Source organism: Anser anser (genome assembly GCF_964211835.1).
Source record: "Anser anser genome assembly, chromosome: 16".
NCBI lineage: Eukaryota > Metazoa > Chordata > Aves > Anseriformes > Anatidae > Anser > Anser anser.
In genome coordinates this window covers 8,234,957-8,251,849 of record NC_139737.1, presented here as the reverse complement: position 1 = coordinate 8,251,849, position 16,893 = coordinate 8,234,957, and the positions used below count along the sequence as shown (strand labels likewise).

The window sequence follows — 16,893 nt, the reverse complement described above, 5'->3', positions numbered from 1 at the left end:
GCCACAAAGCTCCAAGTGGCCGCCCTCACAGCTTGGCTGAAGCCACGCACTTGTATGTGCCGCTGACTGTAGTCCTTGTATGGATGCATAGGTATTATTTACACACATTCTGTACATCATGCATATGCGTATTCATTTATATGCATGCATGCGTTATATATAGGCATACACATGTATGCGTATCTGTATATTTAAGGAGCAGGCGCACTGTAAGAAGCTGGGGCGAAATCTCTGCCGATATGATCTCCTGCCGGCAGAAGATGTTCTATTTATGGGCCTTTCTTATGGTTGTTATAGCAACAACCGCAGCGAGTGGTCCCTTTTGTGGGGCCGTGCAGGGAGGGTGCTGTGCGCCCCGAGCCGGCCTCCTGCTGCCGGTGGCCCTCGTGGCCAAGGGGACGTCAGGGTCCTGCCCTTGAACCTGGCACTGAGAGCAGCTTTGCACGTCAGGGCGGGGCTCCTGCTGAATAGCTGGCATGAGCCATGTTTGAGTGGGATTAGTTTATATTTACACCTGAGAAATAGGAATTTTCACTTTGGGTGCTCTTCTGAGATCCTTCTTGAGCTTGTTATCACGGACTGTCCTTCCACTGACAGTTCTAGCATCTGAAACATCGCTTTGCTCCTTCAGCTTGTCACTGGCCTTCTTGACATGGTGCTTGCTCCACTCAGATATTTCCTTCCTGACAGTCCTTTCTTAATTTTCTCTTCCTTTGTATAGTTTTATAGCTTTTTACCACCCATCCTTCTGGAGGACACTGTCCCAAAATGCTCTGCAAGCATGCCTCGGCTGAGCTGCTAACCCTTCATGTGGTCCCCCAGGCAGAAAGGGAACCAGAGGCACCCTCCACGCTACCTGTTGTGCAGTAGAGCATCCCTGAGGGCGCTCCAGCCCTGGAAGAATCGGTCTCCATAGAAAGCAAATGCTGAACAGAGACATGCTTTGGCACTCGGACAAGAAAAACATTGCAGATCTGTAAAGGGTTGTGGAAGGGGACTTGCTGGCTTCCACATAGGCACAAGGAGGGGACTGAGTGGCAGGTGTGAAAGAAAAGAGCCAAACTACAAACCTTTGTGCTGTGTTCCTACCACCGTCCTTAATGCTAGAAAACTCCAGAAGGAAATAAAACTCCAGAAGGAAATCACTGTGCCTCCTGCAGGGATTTTGAGGAGCAGACAGTTTCGTGGCTGCCTTCCCTTTGGGATGGATTCTCCTTTCAATACTTCATTTTTGATCATGTGCTTATTATGGATATTTTCTGGTTCATTTCTCTTGCTAATAGCTACCAGATTACACCCAGTCAGCCAGCCAGCTCACAGCAGTCCCAGCTTTTAATGCTGACTGACTGCAAAGCTGGGCACTGCCATTTTCTTATACAAATGCCTCTGAGGGCGGGAGGATTTACTCTTGTAATGTGCTCAAAGGGAGTGAGGAAAAAGCAAATCATCACATAAGCACTGCAATGTCCCTCCCCTATTAAACAAACATGGACTGGGGTGTTTTTATGGTCAAATTTTCGCCTTTAGATCTTTCGCTATGCCCACCACAAGGATTTCTTATCATCCTCTTCATGGGTGGTGGCTGTGCATGCTACATATATATAAAATGTAGTTATTCAATGTTTACATATGCATGCCAAATTAATGTCGTGCCCATTCTTTCTGCTTCACTGTTATCCCAAGACTTGTGCAACAGTTGAATTTCATGGGGAAGATTAAAAATGGGATACTCGTTCTGTTTGGATTTGCTGACATGCGAGCTTCCTTTTGCTATTATTTCCAAAAGCAAAGAAACTGCCAGCTCCTCCCTTTCCTCCTCCTCCTCCTTTCCTTGACTTGGCTGCTTTCCCTTTCCCTATTTTGGAACGACGATCAGCTTGAGTCAGAGTAAAGTTTGTCAGATTTGGAGGAAAACAACTCAATTGCCTGGGTCTGCTGTTGATCACTGCTGGCTAAATTGGGTTAGGGAATAGCTGGGACAGTGCAGGGAGTAGATAGATTGTAGAAGAGCTGTCAGCATTCAGATATACATCAGCTTTTGCTTCACGTCCAAGGTTGAATCAGAGTTCAAATTCAATAGCATTAAAATCTCATAAATCATCATACACAATTTCAGTATAAGCTGGCCTGAAATCTTTTAGTGCCACCTGTCTTAACAAGATTCCTTTGGCTGTACAGATTCTGAAGATAAATCCCATCCGTGTTTTGGATTGAAGGTGGGATTAGATCACAGCGTGCTTGTTTGTATCCAAGGTTGCAAGTAGAAATTTCCTGAGATATTCAACAGGTTTTGAAGGTTCCAGCCTTGGTCCTTACCCAGAACTGAAAACAGACTTTTGGGTTTCTGTCCAGCATGAGAGTGCCCTTGGCTGCCAGAGGAGATCTAGATGCTGTTCTGGACTAACCCTGCACCTGGCAAATAGGCATGGCTGGAACAGAACTGCAAGTATTCTGCATGGAGTCAGCAAAAATTCATTCAATGCTAACAGACAATTCTTCTTATCTGTCCTCTGGAGAAGCAGTTGAACCTCTTTTGTTCAACACTTCAGTTGAAGTGCACTGTAACCCTCAACTTTCGACAGATGACCTGAGGATCTGTAACAATTCTTAGTCTGAAAAATTCTGTATTATATAGACCAATGGCATTGGCAGAGGTAGCTGCAAGAAATATAATTTGATTTTTAATCTACAGCCATATAGAGTTTCTGGTTTTTCATTTGAGCCAAACATATAGCTTGTTGTCATGACAATCATTAAATGCTGCTATTCCGTCGGCTTTGCGCTGGTTTTCATTTTTGTGCATGCTAACTGTACAAGAGAGTTCGTTATCATTCTTTATCAGTAACTGTGATCCAAAATGTCAGTTTGTTACAGCCCTTTATTTACCAAGGCCTCCCAAGTTGTACGTATTTGTTCAAAGACCTATAACAAAGTCCTGTAAAACAAGCAGTGACGTGAAAGCAATGAAGATCTATAGTCTAAAACTCACTGAATGTGATGACGTTACCCAGGATGTCTGATAAATCCAGCATGAAAGACACTGCCTTCCTTATGTCCTGCAGGAAGCTTTAAAAGTCCTGAAATGCTTGAATTCCCCAGGCTGTTTCTGTCACTGCTGTGAGTGGACACCCTCTCATTACAGTGTTTTGAAAGCAGCCGGTGAAACACAGGGAAAACCTTCTAGCAAATCTTCATGCAATTAGAGGTCTGACACTATGCCTACGTTTGGCACCACAAGCACGGGCTGCTGCACGGAGATCTGCCTCGGGCTTGCCTTGGGGGTCTCTTGGTCATTGAGGTGACAGTTGCCCAACTTTCTGCTGTGCTAAGTTGATGTGAGCCTCCCTAACTGCTCAGTTGTTCATGGACGTAAGCTCCTTGCAGTTACCTGCAAGCTCTCTGCCTACCCTAGTGCTCAGCCGTTGGAGAAGTGGCCTTTATCTCAGCCCAGGTGGACGCTGCCAGTACTGGTTGGTGTGCTAGTACCCTGCTGAGCAGAAATGGCAGACTTTACTAGAGAGAGACACCTTTTTTGTAGATCTAATTCTATGTCTACTAAATTCTATAGCTACTGTATCCTTTTTCTTGAAAGATTATGACATTTTCAAGTAATAGCATAAACTCCAACAAACTGAGATGTATTTCTATTCATTGTATCCCCAGTATGGAATTTCAAAGAACAGCTCTACTTATAACTACTGAGCCTCCAGATATTCATTAAAAACATATATATATCACTTCATCAATAGTGGATTGAGCTGCAACCTTCAGTACACTTTGTATGTGATGGTAATCTAGAAATAAATTGATAGAAATTAGGTAATTACCACTGGTGTGATATTCATGAGAATTTCAATGCAGATAAATAATGAATAGGAATGTCATTTATTCATTCAGCTTCAAAACCAAAGAACAGTCTCCTCATTATTCTGTTGACTCAGTAAGAAGGAAGAAAAGGGAAAACTAAAGACAATCAAACCATTTTGGAAGCATCACAGGCTCCACAGTCAAACCAATTTAGGGATGGAGAGCCTGAAAGAGGAAGAGAATGCTTAAGAGGTGATTTAGCAATGTTATCACAGCACATGAATTTGTCTGGTTTAAGACCAGATAAAAGCAGCCACGTCTGCTGCTGTGCTTTCACTTAGCCCTGAAGACATCTCTGGGCCTTCTGGACAAGGAGGGGATCTCAGGCAGGCACAGCCCCACTGGGATTGTCCCCTGAGATTGTCCCCTTTGTGTTGTTACGCTACATAGAAAAGGAGCAGTCACTTAATAACCATAAGCACTGTCTGCTCCTGGAGATAAGACTAAAATGTGAATGTACTTTTTGTATCTTGAAGCACAACACAAGGGTTTATAAGAATTTTGAATGTGAACTGGGTGGAGGGTGACTCCCAGACGCAGTGTGTATCGGTTCAGTCATTTCTCTGTGGCTATGTGCCCAGAGCTGTGCCTGCTCCCTGGCAGCTCAGTGGTTTTCATGGGCATGCTCTTCACTGTTGGTGTTTGGCCTTGACCTGTTTCCCTTCCTGTTTTGCCCAATTTTGAAGTTCCATTAGTCAAACGCTGATAAAAATGCTGAGCTGTCTTCCACCAGGTAATGGCTTTTCACTATCTCCCTTTCCACCGTTCATTTCTGTCTCTTGTTTGTTCAGCTATTTACGTTGCGTCCTAGCATCAGTAGGAGAACCTCGGGGACAAAATCAGGACAATAAGTGCATTGCCATTACTCGTCTAAAATCCATTTTAAAACAGTAAAAAAAAACAAAAAACTAGATATTTTACTGTGAAGTATGTTTGTACATTGAAAAGAACATTTCTGAAGGCATGAGTACTCCCTGGCAGTCCGTGCCTGAGTCAGTGAGGAGGAACAGTGCTGAGCGCTGTTACTCATGTTGCTTGTGCTCAGCTACCAGCAAGTTGGAGTTAAAGGCTCTGCTTAAAATTTTGCTGAACTCTTGTTGCAGCTGCATGTGTTCATTTTCAGTCAAATGACATTAATAATTTTCTTCTATTTATGTAATCAGCTTGCCCTTATGAAGAAAAAATATTTCCTTTTGGAAAAAAAAGAAAAAAAACAACTCTTGTTTTGGTGGTCAGTGACTTTTCTCTTTCAGTCAATGCTGACATGTGTCACTGCTGTCAGGGACTGGGTGAGATTTAATACTAAGGTTCAGTTTAGTTATGTTGTTTTCTGAAAACAAGCAAAGAGAAAATGAGTCCTGTCACTCTGTGGACGGGTTTACAGCAAGTGACAAAACTACTGGAAATTCAATGTGTGAAAGGGTTTTATTTTGTTTGTTTTGGTCTTTCATTATAAATTTAATGTGAGCATACTTGTACAATTATTTCAGTGTAGCCAGATTCTCAAAAAGCTGCTGGGCTCGTTTATGAATAAAGGTTGAATAAAAGTTCCCATCATATTGAAAACGTAACATTCAAAATGTGCCATTTCAAAAATAAATACATCCATTATCTCCGTGTAGGAAATCCAGTGTGGCCCTTCCACATGAAATATCTGCGTGGGGACGGTTGGTTTGTTGCTTTTGTGCAGGGCATCAGTCTTACAGTCTTAACGTGGTAAAATTCCAGTGTGAACCAATTCTGTCTGATTAATATTCTTTGTTTTCTTGCAGAAAAAAAATGTTATTCTCGCTGTTCTAGCATTTCAATTCTAACAGCAATGCTATTTTATCACCTGGGATTTGAGTAGTATTCTTTTCAATACTTCATAAAAAATTTGCCACGTTTGCCTGTCTTCTAAGTGTAGAAACTACCAGATCCAGGAGAGCAGAAGCATTTGTAAGCGTTTAGAGAGGATCCCTTTATTTGAAAGAAAAAAGCTTAGGCAGGACTAGTTGTACAAAATTAAAACTATAATACCTATCATTTTGGCTTAGAGATTTTTGCTGGTTTGTCCCCCTGAAGGAACAGGTGTTCTACAAGTAATGAAGAGCAAATAGGATGGACCATCCCTTTGGTCAGTACCTAGCCTGTATCTGGCTTCCTTGTAACAAAAAGTCCCAGGCTCAGACTGGGCCCAGTAATTCTGCCTAGGCAGCATTGCTGCTTTCTTGTCTTTTTTTTTTTTTCATTTTTACCCGAGCTTTCTTGTATTTCTCCTCACATCCCAGAATAATGGTCCATAACGCTCCCCAACATAGATTGCTTGAAGCTCAGGAAAGCCTCATATCTGCTGGCGATATTGAGGGGAGAAATTTAATTGTCTTAATAGCTCTCTTCCAGTTGAGATGCACAGGTATTTTACTTTGCCAGCACCAGTGAATGCTGGAACAGAAAGCCTGGTTGCCAGGAACCGTGGTATGTTCATGGTTCATGGTGCTTCCTCCTTTTTTTTAAAATGTGTTTTACATGGAGCAAACACAACACCTGTGAGCGTGTCCCAGCAGGCATGACCGCTCAGTTACAGGTAAACTTGCCCTAGCTCAGAGAAGTTTCCCAAATACTCTGAGATCTTCTGGCTGGAAAGCAATTCATAAAAATGAGCACCATGCTAGGATTCAAGATTAGCAACCCATAATCGCAGAACCCAACAGCACCCAACACTGCTGCCTGTCTCCTAGCAGGTCCTTGGATGCAGTTTCCAGCAAGTGAGCTTTTTTTTAATAATTTGTTTTGCTGTGCAGCATGAATTTAAACACGTTCAATTCTTTAAGGTACGAAGCATATTACTTTTCCCCTTGACTGAAGTGATTCATCACTCAGATCATGCTTGGATTCAGACATGGACATAGCAGAAATATTTGCACTGATGTTCTCAACTCTTCCATTGCTCTGAACTGAAAGGAACTTAACGCAAATTGTGTTTTCCAACTTGTTTTTAGGAAAGACACTCTTAGGCACTCTGGAGAGAGCAATTATTTCAAACAAGCATTATTTGCAGTAAATTTATTTCACAGATATGAAGCTGCCCTTTTTCTTTCCAAATAGCTGCTGTCTCTCTGTTCCAGAACTTTTTGATGGCTTGAGCTGAGAAATAATTAAAAAACAAACAAACCTGACATTTGCTTATCAATTAAACTCCATGAACAAATAGGCAGCCTGTGTGGGAGCGCTGTGGGCTGCAGTTACAAACTGTGCTCTCAGACACGTTTATGAGGATGACATCCTTCCCTCCAGGGTCTCGTGGTGGTGGGGAGAATGCCAGCAAAGACCATAGACTAGACCAACTGGGTGATAAAACTTTCCCAGCTTCTCCCTTCTTGGGGCAAAGACACCAAACCTGGGCTCACGTTACCCAGGTGTCATTTTTACAATTACATTTGGCATTTTCTGTGGATTTGATATTTCTGTTAGAAAATTGGCAGCGCAGGATGAAGTGCATTAACTGGGGAGGAAACAGAGTTGGAAATTGATCCCATTTCCTCCTAGGTTATTTCCTAGCTCGTTTTTGATATGCAGGCTGCATAAATGGCAACATACACTAAGGATGTGCCCAGAAGTGCCTGCAAAAGTGAAATTTTGCAAAGGTGGCCTAAAACGTACCGTTTCCCCATTTCTTGGAATGGTATATTTGAGCTCTAGAAAGGATTTTCCATGTTTTCAAGGTGAGGTGCTGATTTGCAAATGTGGAGTATAACTTCACTGATTCATAGGAGTGTATGAAGGTCCATGTTTTGGAGAATTGCCCTTAGAATTTTATGCTGCAGGTGGCTGTAACTGTAACCCCTTAAACTTCACCCCTTTCAGTTAGCAGGAGCCATTTTGATTTGGCCTTTTCTGCTTGTCTGGGTACAGTATTAAAGTAAATATCACTGCACAGCCGTGATTACACAGTGTTACGTGCATTCCCCTTGTGCAACGGGCAGAGGCTTTCAATTCAGATGTCATTCACAACTTGTGGCAGCAATTCAATGGCAGTGAGATGATATCCCTGCAGTGAGAAAAAGATGAAAGGGAAAGATTTATTTTGTTCTTCGTTTGGAAGCAAGGGACACAGGATGCACACATCCTTTTTCTTCTTACAGAAACAGCTGTTCTGACAGCCAAGAAATTTCTCCATCTCATCCAATCGAACAAGATATATATATATTTACCATCTTGAAAGTTCCATTTAAGAGCAGCCAGCACAATTCTGCTTCCACTTATAACTGTCTAGCTGAGCTGGTAGCAAATGCACAGATCCTTAATGCACACTGGGAGGATATAGAATAAGATACATGTAATGGGTTCTTTATATCTATTAACCCAAAGGATACCTCGTTGGTAAATACTGACTACCTGTAAGTTAGAGGAGAGAAGCGCGTTGCTTGTCAGTGGAAGTGGCAGAAAATCAAAGCTGCTTGCTGCAGAAGTTCAGAGCATACATCTTAAATAGGATCTCATATTGCAATTTTTACTCACACACGTGATCATCTTTATTCCCATGGAGCATGTGATGGAAGTAAGAGCTGCTGTAATTGGATCCTCTTACCCTTCCTGTTACTGGTCATGAATTTAATTGAAATTCTGGTCTTTTTAATAATTATTGAGAAATTATTCTTTCTTTCCCTATTGCTGCTCCTAATGTGAACACGGTGTTCTTAATTTAAAAATTAAATTAGAGGAAAGTCTTTCTGGAGCATGTCTGAGTTAATCAATTAAAACTACCCCCTTTGAGCTGAGCAGAAGAAAATACACTGCTGTCAAAGGGTAAAGCAAGGTCCAGCACTGAAGACTTAAGTAACTTAAAGATTCTCAGCTGAGTGGCAGGAAAAACGAAGAGAAGCTATATGACCTCAAAAATAGTGACTGTCTAATGGTGGTTAGCTGTATGGAACTTTATTTTTTATTTTTTTTAAATTAATTTTTATAAAATTAATTTGTTTTACTGTGCGTTGCCTTCAAACTGAACAGTCATAGGCATGACTGTTTCTGCCAGATGATGCTGTGAATGGCAACTGGGGTTATGGAAGACATCACGGAAATTAGTCTAAAGCAGATCTTAGCTATGGGAAATAGCTTGTGTATTTAGTGGGTATTTGTTATTTTTTAATGAAGTCTGTGCGAAATACAGAAAAAAATTCAGTGTCTGATATCCAGATGCCTGGCTGCAGAGTCTGACAAGTAAGCAGAAAAAAATATTCAGAGATGTGCTTACATACTTTATGGGCAAGGCCAGCTTGTAGATATACGGCTGGGAATGTCAAAGGGCCCCAAGGATCATGGCTGCTTGGTACCCCTATTTGACAATCCGTGGAGGTTTGGTTCTCTAAAGATAAATCTGCACCACGGTGTGACTCAGTGCAGAGACAACTAAGCTGTAAAGTTGTAAGTAATCTAGCACATACCAGAATTTGTATAAAGGCAGTGGCATAAAGTTAACTTACCTTGGGAAGGAGAAGGCATCTTTCCCTATAGAGCTCAGTGCTGAGGTGGCTCACCCACCTCCTGTACCTGCCTGAGAGCAGGCGGATATTTGTCTGCACCAGCCAGAACCTGAGCTTCTTTCTATTCAGTGAAAGACTTTCAGTATAGCAACTGCATAACTCGCAGAACAGCACTCCACTAAGAATCTGAATTTTGAAAGCAAACCACAAAGTATCAATTATTTTCTTTCAACCAAAAAAATAAATGAAGGCATTCAATCGCATGGTCATATCTTTGAGGGTCCCTGTATTTATATGCATATGTTCAAAAAAAAAAAAAATTAAATCAGTTAAATGCCCCTCTTTGGACTGGGTTTATTATGTTCTTGTATTACGTTTCTGTGGTTAAGAACTTTCCCCTCTCTTGTTGAACTGCTGCAGCAAACCCCAGGAGATGCCATCCAGCCAGGGAGCCTGGTTCAGCGATGGATGTGAATGGGAGCTGGAGGTGCACTGCAGGCTTTCTAGGGCTTGGCAAGCTGACGGTTTCTGTGAAAATACTGTGAAACCCAAACTAATACAATCTCATCTTTTGCATTTTGGGGGGAAAGGCAGCTTTTGAGAGCAGCTTCATTGCCTGAAGCATGAGTGGTAGTGTCATGCTGATTGAGTGATGACATACGGGAGAAAGTGGAGGTTAAGTTAGGCTTGGCCGAGGAAAATGTACTGACTCCTGCTGAGCGCAAAGCTGGAGAAGTGCTCGAGGCAGCAATTTGTCCGTACGGGCTACTCAGTCCCAACGGATTGCAGGGTGCAGGGAGAGGGAAGAATCAGATTTCCTACTAAACCTGCCAGAGACTCTGCGAATGTCCGTACGGGCACTCACAGCTGGTATGGACAAAAGGTAACGATGTCGGTGCGTGCCGGTCCAGTCTCCTTGGCTTTCTGGCTTTGTTCCTTAAGCTGCAAAACGGGCGTGTGGATGCTTCTGTCACCATTAACTCTTTGGGCTAGAGCTGCAAGAAAGCATATGGAAAAGTTCATTATTTTGGTGGGTTTATGCACAGAAGTCTTGAAAGCCTGTTAAGAGAAAGACTCTTCACTAGCATTCAGTGTTTTTTATTCCTATTTTGTGTATACTATTTTGCTGTAAGCACTCTTGGAAGGAAGAGGGAACGTGTGTTTTGAGGGGAAATGCGGGGAAGAGAGAATAAGGGAGAAAGAAACAATTTTATTTTTAGAGACCCTAAGATCTTAGCTGTGTAATGTGCTGCTGGAAAGAGGCATGGCACAGGGCAACCAAAGTAATCTGTCACTGGCCTGACGTGAAGGGCCGTGCTGCACCTGAATTACAGCATCGTGATCAATGAAAAGCAATACCCCCATCTCTGCAATTGAACAGGGGAATTACACGGTCCCCTGGTGATGGAACAAAGTGTGTAATCAAGTTAGGCCCAATGCAAATGCAAATCAAGAGCATTAATTAACAGGAGCTGCATGGCAGTTGAGCGCCGCAAGAACACAAGCGATTCCTAGGCCCCTGCAGTTCTCTTTCGATAATTAGGTTTCTTAGAGAAGAGGAGGAATTTGGGGAGGCAGAGGGGGCTGCGGGGAGGGCACAGCCTTGGCCTGCCCATCCCTTGTCCCTTGCTGCAGGATGCTGAGCGTGGCCACCGCGGGGAGCCAGGCCCTGGGGCCTTCCCTTCGGCGGCCCTCGTCCCTACCGAGATCTGGAGATGTGGCCGGGCGGGAGCAGAGCCTCTGAAGCAGCACCTCATTTCAGAGCAGCAAGGAGGCTGAGGTGTTATTAAACTATACGTGTCATTCTTTTTATTTTTTTTAAAGGCTTTTTATGTTGCCTGCAGCTGTGTAATTGCCAGCTTTCATGTAGGCTGGAGAGGGCTGTACCTCTGCTATGTAGCATTTACAATTCTTATTCAACAACAAGCTTCAAAAGGCCCAGAAACACAACTGCGAGGCCCTACCAAATGCCGCAGCAAATTGTCCTTCAAAGTGGCTAGTTTCTTGTAATTGTTATAGCTGTCCTCTTATCTTTGTTTTAAAAACCATTTAGGAATCTCATCCATGGGTGCCATGTGAAAGAACAATGCTGCGAGATCAGCTCTTGAGCTTTTAATGCGATGATATATAATTGGAGCCCAAATGTCACCGGATTGATGCTCTGGGCTGTCCCTGCTGCTGAGTTAGAAGGGATGACTGATGAGGTACTGCTGGAATTCACTCCTCTTCGTGCAGCACAGCCATCATCTGCAGTCAAGCAGCAGTGGTGATATTTGCTTTTAAGAAGGCCAGGGATTAGGACACATGGAAGCCAGCTGCTTTCTAAACAGAGAAATAAGAGCCATAATCAAGGTGTGAGATTTCCCCCCCCCTCTCCCCCCCATGTATTCATTCTTTCACAGCCTCTTGTTCCCATTTTTTCCTGCTTTCCTTCTTCTTCTAAATTGATTAAATGATGGGATTAAACAGGCCATCATTTTTAAAGCCTGTGTTTTATTCTGAGGATTCTCTGGTGTTATGGTATTTGGGACTTCTGTGCAGAAAAAAAAAAAAATATATATCTATATACACACATACTGGCTTGTTAGGAAAAGGAAATACAGTATTAATAACAAAAGAGAATTGAATACTGTTCCTTTTATTCCTGTGGAGCTCCTTGTATGTTACCTTCTGTGACGTGCTTTGAAAGTATGGGCAGTATTCCTCAACGCAAGCCTCATTTTACTGAGATGAAGCAACTTAGCCAAGTCACTCAGTCAGCCAGGCAAAGGACCACTGCAATCTTTTTTTCTCAGCCTGTATCTTTAACCCCTCTGTTCATGTGGTCTGCCTGCCTTGCTATTCTCAACAGCATAATTAAACATCTCTGCCTCTAAAAGGCAGCTTCTTGTGGCTTTTTGTAGCTATATTTTAATTAATAGATTCTTCTTCCAAGTTAGAGGGCTAGAGTAGAACTCAGACTCAGGAATTTCTAGCTGTCCTTTTTCGTGGCTGACTACTTGTGAATTCATGAGGCTGTTGGGAAACAGAGGCAGCTTTACTGTGTTAACCTTCTCTCATCCTCCTGCGTGATCTGCGATCTTTTCTGCCAAAAAATAAGGCTCCCGTCTCCTTAGCTCGCGCCAGTGTGTATTTGTATGCGGTTGGGTCAGTCAGCTGCAGTAATCAGAGCTGAGTACTCTAGAAAGCACTGACACCTAGTGCTTTAGATAAAACAAGTTAATTCTTTCTCACCTTAGGCTTTGGAAAATCTGTTGTCTGAAGTGGTGTTTTGAGTAGCTCACTCACTAAAACCTCCCTGATCTCGGGGATGGTTGTATGGAGGTGAGCAAGGAAGAGCAGCAGGGATGAGTTGAGAAGAACTATGTGAACTCTGAGTCTGGAAAAAGCAAATGATCCAAAATGAGATGCTGCCCTACTCCACGTATTACTGCAGGCTGTGGTGATCCTATTAGCATATAAGTGAGGTGGCTGTTATTGTAGGATTGCTTTCTACTACTGTTTCATTTTTTGTTCTTATCTGGGACATACCTGGGCTTTAGATTGAAATTCTAATTAGCCCTGTCTCTTTGTATCATTGGTATAGTTTTTTCTTCCCTCATTCAATTTGAAGATGAAACCCCAAACTTGCTTTTAAGGGCAATCATTGTGAGAACTTGTGAAGCAGCTAAAAGCTGGAGTTTTATGGTGTTGGAAGCTTGCCTTCCTTTCATACATTCATTCTAGTCAAAGAATACTTCACTGTTTCTCTTAAAAGGCATCCTTTTACTTCTTGCACTTTTTCCCACTTCCTAATGATCTGAAAGAGGAGCTTGGAGTCCCTTCTAATGGTGCTTGTCCAATTTTTGCAATTGTGTCCATCCAGCCTGTTCTTCAGCGTGCATCCCAGCTGAACTTCAGCCGGTGAACACAGGTAAGCCATGGCGGTGCTTCCAGAGCTGCACTGGTTAGCTCAAGGTAAAGATTCTCTTACCTCTAGCTCGAAATATCATGAGATCAGTCTTTGCTGTGAGCAGGATAAAAAAAAAAAAAAAATCACATCTGAGTAAGTGCAGTGCCTGAATGCTGGGTAGAATCAACTCCAGTGAATTTAACCTGTGCTGCAGACATGTGGGCTGAAGCTGCTTCTCTGTTTTCTTGAGGGCCCAGTTCTTGATACATTGGACCCAAGCTGTAACTGGCCTTGCACCAGTCTGTACTGGGGATGAGAGCAAACCAGGAAACTGAAATTCTCAATCTATATTTAATGCTAATTCCTAACTAGGTTATGGCCTTTATTCATTTTTTGCTTTTTAAGCAGCTCTGCAGATAAGCTAATTCCTTCACTGCCTTTAATGTCATGTGGCACTGGTAGAGAAACTGAGGCAAAGACTGCTCAAGTGGCTGGCCAAAAGCCAAAGAACGAGGCAGCACAACAAATGTTAGTGATCAGAGCTTCCCATTAGGCATCAATGCTAGTTCACATTGCCTGTTGCTGAATTTATCCTAAGAGATGGAGAAGAATTTTTTGTAGGATCGTATGATGGAAAGTGTTACTAGTGAATTGCATTACTCACAAAATGCTCATGCATAACATTAAAGGTCAGATAATGAAGTTCTTAGTCAGGAAAAGCTTCCAGTGGCATTTACTGGGATTTTGCCTGAAGAAAAGACTAAGAGGACCACAGGGTAGGGTTTGGCAGCATGTGTAATCTTTGTTGGAGAAATGAATGTGGCACAGTGGGAACTGAACTGGATCCTTCTGCAGCATGCAAATGTCATTAATCATAGTAACAAAAAGCCATAGCATTGACTAATTTGAAATATCCTGCCCACTGGCCCTGTGGTACACCATGTAATGGGTCTAGTGCTATTGGATAATGACTGTGATCAACATAGTATTTAATATTTTATTTGCTGAGCTTTTTAAATTTGTAATGAATTCACTCCCTGCCCCAGGAGTTAACAATCTATATGATTATACAGACAAAGCATCATCAAATCTATACTGATTTATCCAATTCTGTTGGGCAGAAGCAATGGTATAGTTCTAGGAGAGCTGAACTGTTTCTGAAACAGATCACTTTGAATTAATAAGAAATGTATTATCACCCTTTGTGTTTTAGGTTTATAGATAATCTTTGAATATCTGTCAGTTGTAGAAATTGTTTGTAATTCTGGAGATGCTGAAATCAGCATGCTGAATTTCTTCCTACATCCTCCCTACATTGGAGTCTTGACATATGACTCATTCAGCAGCACTCAACATGCAATCTCTCTCTTTTAAAAAATCTTCTAATTGCAATTCCAGCTTCCTACTCTGAAATATGTGGTTGCTTGTTCTTCTTCGTCTTATTAAAGTGAAAAATGCTGTTCGTGAATCTGGGCTACCAAGTGAGTGATCTCACCTGGAGGGTGGTTCAGATATCTGTCACTTGTAAACTTCATTATATTGACAGCAAACTGGATGTACTGTTTTATTCCTGTAATGCTACTTATTGATGCTGCCCGCTTTTAGATTACAAGAAACATTTACATTTTAAAACTAAGAAAAGTGGATGTGGGCAGCTGATTTTAAAAATAAATAAATCCAATCTTTTAAATAAACACCAAAACTCTTCATGAGACCCAAAGCCTCAGGGGCTTCACATACATTTCCTGGGTGCTCTGTGTGTCTTCACTTGCTTCGGTCTCTTTTTTGAAATATTCTTTTGGGATTGTAGGTGCAGAATTATTTACCCAATTATTACATGTAAGCTGATGTATTTCATTCCATTCAACTGCCAACACGAATGACTAGTTAGATCCTTGACTAGCAGGTAGCACATGTAATCCTCTCTTTTGACTCTTGCCAGAGGGAGGTTGATTTTCAAAAGCATTTTTAGACTGTGCGTCAGGCACCATATCGTCAAGAAAGTTATAATTATTTCCAGAAACATGCATGTACATTCATGTGATTGTATTTTGGGGGAATACAGGCTTCAGTGAATGTACAGCTTGATTTGTGCACAGTGAGCGGAGCTGTGTGTGTGCAAACCAGTACACATGCCGTGGTAGAAATAAGTGGCTGCTTACTCCACTCCTCCCAGCCACCATCCAGGCACAAGACCCCTCAGCTAAACTAGGTTCTGGGTTCCCTCAGTAGGCAACAACAAGAAGTGAAGTCTTCACAAGATGATGAATTACCCATACAATGCACTTCTTTTTCTTTTTTAAATGTAGAGGGAGCTTAGGCTCACTGCCAGTGCTGGATGAGATGTCTAACTTTCAGATGGCTGAAGATACGGACAGTGCAGCCAGGCCTTGATTCTTTGAAGATGAAGCCCTTGTAAAAAAGCGCCCCAAACACTTTTCTCTCAACTCTGCTGGAGGAAGAGAGTGGAAAAAAAAATGTTTGTGGGTCAAGTAAGGCTTGTGCTTCACTGCGGAGGTCTAATGGTCCGAAGATGAAAAGCCTGTCAGAGGCTGGCAGTGAAATGAGTGTTGATGGGTATGAAGCTCATAAATTCTATGAAGTGGTCTGGGCAAGCTGATGAAAAAGTTTCTAATGATGAATTAAAATGTTTCCCATTTTGGAAATTGTTTTTCACTGCTAAATGTGATGATTTGCCATGTGCTGGCACATACAGGGTAGAGTTCAGAGGAGATTTTTGAGGCCTGTAGATCTCAATGAAAAAGGAACCTCACTCTTCCTGCTTTTGAGATGCTTCTCATAGATGAGAATTTATCTTGGTGTAATTCCTTCTCTGTCTTATTTTCTGTGGAGTTTTTATTTCAGCTGGGACTGCGTGTATTTGACTAGAAGGGAATGCCAATGAAGTGGTGACCAGACTATCCTAGTTCTCAGCAGAGCGTGTCCCCTTGCTTCCAGGTACGTGCTGTGTGCTGGGCAGAGGCAGAAGCCCAGCAGCAGTCCCCACTGATTAGTCATTCTCCTGTCGCAGCAGCCTGAGGGAAGGTTGGAAAGAACAAGCCTAATGTGTGCTGGTGCTATAGTAATAAACCAAGACACAATAATAAATAACCAAACTCACAACGTATTGAGGCACTGGCAGACATGAGTTTAGCATTTGTTTGTTTAAGGCTGTCTTGTGGAAGATAACAAAGTGTGTAATGGATGGCAGGGCTCAGATCCTTCCTTTTTAACCAAAAATAGATACAAATCAAGCATACATTCTATGCAAAGTATTATTAAAAATAATACTAGAACACAGTGAAATAGGATTATTAAATCATAATGTAAAAGTCTATGAAAGCCTCTGATGACCTCAGACAGGTACAAGGTACAGCCCACCATCAGGAATGTTTCTGTTGAGGGCAATTGTTTAACATCACAGTCACATTCTTAAAGAATAAAATGTATGCTGTATGAAAGGTAATGAAAGCTTAGACAGAATAGAGCATGAAAGTATAAGTGAAGTGATTTGTTATGAAGTATGACAATTAAGTCCAAATTATTCATGAAACTTTAACTTTATTGGGTTCCCATTCCTGTTAAAACAACTAATTGAAAGGCACCGGAGCTGTTTGAGGAAACAGAAATCTGATCATTAACAACCTAACCCTCTTTGTTATTACTCAT

The 16,893-nt window shown here is 42.0% G+C and overlaps 1 long non-coding RNA gene across 1 annotated transcript in view; it reads left to right on the top strand.

Moving 5' to 3' along the window:
• LOC310882536 overlaps positions 1 to 16,893 on the top strand; it is a 77,834-nt gene that overhangs the window by 53,593 nt on the left and 7,348 nt on the right. Inside the window, exon 2 of the long non-coding RNA XR_014573008.1 lies at positions 16,078 to 16,182. This is a non-coding gene — a long non-coding RNA (uncharacterized lncRNA). The remainder of the gene's footprint in view (positions 1 to 16,077; positions 16,183 to 16,893) is intronic.